The sequence below is a fragment of the Aptenodytes forsteri genome, unplaced genomic scaffold (genome assembly GCF_000699145.1).
Source record: "Aptenodytes forsteri isolate BGI_AS27 unplaced genomic scaffold, ASM69914v1 Scaffold57, whole genome shotgun sequence".
NCBI classification, from domain to species: domain Eukaryota; kingdom Metazoa; phylum Chordata; class Aves; order Sphenisciformes; family Spheniscidae; genus Aptenodytes; species Aptenodytes forsteri.
In genome coordinates, this window is record NW_008796220.1 from 2,716,589 (window position 1) to 2,719,498 (window position 2,910).

Genomic DNA, 2,910 nt, shown 5'->3' on the forward strand with positions numbered 1-2,910 from the left:
TTTTCCGCCAGGCAGCTTTCCAGCCACTCTTCCCCAAGCCTGTAGCGCTGCATGGGGTTGTTGTGGCCGAAGTGCAGGACCCGGCACTTGGCCTTGTTGAATCTCATACAGTTGGCCTCGGCCCATCGATCCAGCCTGTAATTAGGACAATGAAAATGAAAAATGTAAAAATGTAATGTAAATGAAATGAAAAATGTAAAAAGTATGTGTTGTGAAAACATCAAACAAGAAATAGGACTGGAAGTGACCTTTTGAACAACGTGGTGCAGCCAGATGACTAAACCCTCATGTGAAGTTAAGCTAAGTGAACAGGATGTGAGAAACTACAGATCATTTTATGAGAAAATTGCTGAATGTGACAGGAAACAATATAACACTCTGATAAGAATTACAGATAACACCATGAAAAATGAAAAGTGAGTTATATGAGAAATGGCCTGATAGCACAGATAATTGTAGGGAAGAATTGGGGACCTTCTGGGGAGCATAACCTTGAAAGGCCAGCAAATGCCCCTGTAAGCATAGCTGAAATACCAACCTCAGGTACAGATGTAGCAAATCTGAGACCAAACAAAATTTAATTAGTAGTGGGCAAAGATGGGGAAGGCAAAGAAATAGGAAAAGGGACAATGAGGCATGCAAAAAAAACTGCAATGAGGGTTCTCTGGGGTATCTGTCAGGCAGTCCTGAGATAGATCACTGCAGCCCGGAGCAAGACAACAAATCAAATCTCTTGTTTTGATCATCTATGTGTGTTTGATTTCCTCCTATGGTCTCCACCCTGCTATGGTGGAGAGCTGCTGACCCTTTTGCTCGTCAATGAGGCAGCCATACACTGGCAGGAAAGAAAAGCAAGGAGTTAAAAGAGACACAGGGTGGAAGATGAACTTTGAAAATGGGACTGAAAAGTACAGTACAAAGTTAAAGTACAACTACTCTAAACTTGAGGTTCACAATGACTAGCATTTCTTTTCTTTCTCATGAAAGACTGTCAATGTTTTATCCTCTCCAATAACCACTGAACACTCTTTCTGTCTTACCTTTGTTCTCACCTTGACTTGTTTCTACATAAAAAAGCTTAACTAAGCTTTATTTTAAAAATAAGGTTTGGTTTTTTTAAGTGAGTAAAAACTCATTCAGTATCGACATTCATCAAGCTGTGCATAAAAATATCTGAAAAAGATGAGTTAAAGGGCAGCAACTGTGTGTAACTTTCAGCTTGAAATTAGATTCCACCATCAGGATGCTGAAAGCTCTTTTTTAGATTTCTGTCATTCTCAGAAGAAACCTTAGGAGTTCATATTTTTCAAATTAGTAGCATTTTGGAGGTTAGGTCAGCCATCCTTTAAAAGATATTTTCTGTATCCAGTCCTAATCAGAAAAGAGATCTCTTCCTCTGTAAGGGTCAAAATGACAGAAGCCACTGGGATTGGTGGTTTTCTAAGTGAAAACTTCAAATTTAAATTTTCTAATGCAGTGTATCTCTTTTTTCTTTTTTTTTTTTTAAAGAGATTAAATACAGATAGATTAAATCTCAAATTTAATTCTAATGCAGTGTATCTCTTTTTTCTTTTTTTTTTAAAGAGATTAAATACAGATAGATTAAATCTTAATGAAATGAAACAAAGGAGTTGGACTTAAAGAAATAAAAAGTGTTATCTTATTATTATTTCCTCCTATTAGCGATTATTTCTTATTTAAACTAACCAAAGGGCAAGCTTATTGACACTCAGCCCTTTTCCAAACACCAGTGGATGATCATAACTTCAAAGACTATCTTACAGATATTCAGTACTACCTCTTTCAGAGCAATATCTTTGTATTTCATTACTGAAAGGCAAATTTATCTTAAAGCCATTTACTGAACATGTGCCTACAAAATTTATTTTAACATTTGTATTCAAATCTGTTGCTGATTAAATGCATGAATGATGATCAATTGTATTTGTTTGATATTTCTTGGGGACATACAGTCTTCTTTCTCTCTCACTGGGATCAACCTGTTAACAAAGTATGTGTGGTGAGGCTCTTGCCAAAAAAGAGCTCTTCCTCTTCTTCACAAGCCTCCTGCAGAAGTTCACCTTTCACCCTCCCCTGGGAGTTTCTATCCCAGACCTGGGCCTCTTCCCCTCCATTGGGTTTTCTATCCACCCACAGCCTTATAAAGTCTACACTATACCACCTTCCTAGAGCTTTCCCAGATGTATTTCTGACTCAGAAACAAAAAATGCATACATTCAGTACAAAATATATTAACAGTCCACTGCCACATACGTGTCCCTACACCTATGCATCTTGTCATCAAGCAAACAGGCCAGAGATCAGTCTCTGGTACTGCATAGATCACATATGCATCCAATGATACCTTCTTTGCCACGACCTCCAAGGCAGACCTTGGTTCTTTACACGTTCCTCCAAACACAGACACATGCACAGAGATGCACACAAATACTAGTACAACCTACTGCAAGAAAATGATAGATGTTGTCCCGATTCAGACCTACTGTGCAAACACATTGAAGAGTACCAGAGGAAATCCTATACTTGGAACTAAGAACTAATTTACTTCAGAATAGTATGGATATTAATGAGATCCATTGAACTTTTTAAAAAAACAAACCCAACTTTCCCACTTTAGAATCAAACTCTCTCCAGCACTGTCTTCAAAGATGCAAAGATGCTTACTTTATTATGAGTGATATAGTGTCCTGGTTTCAGCAGGGGTAGAGTTAATTTCCTTCCTAGTAGCTGGTACAGTGCTGTGTTTTGGATTTAGGGTGAGAACAATGTTGATAACACACCGATGTCTTAGTTGTTGCTGAGCAGTGCTTACACTAGTCAAGGACTTTTTAGTTTCCCATGCTCTGCCGGCTGAGAAGGCTGCAGGTGCACAAGGAGCTGGGAGGGGGC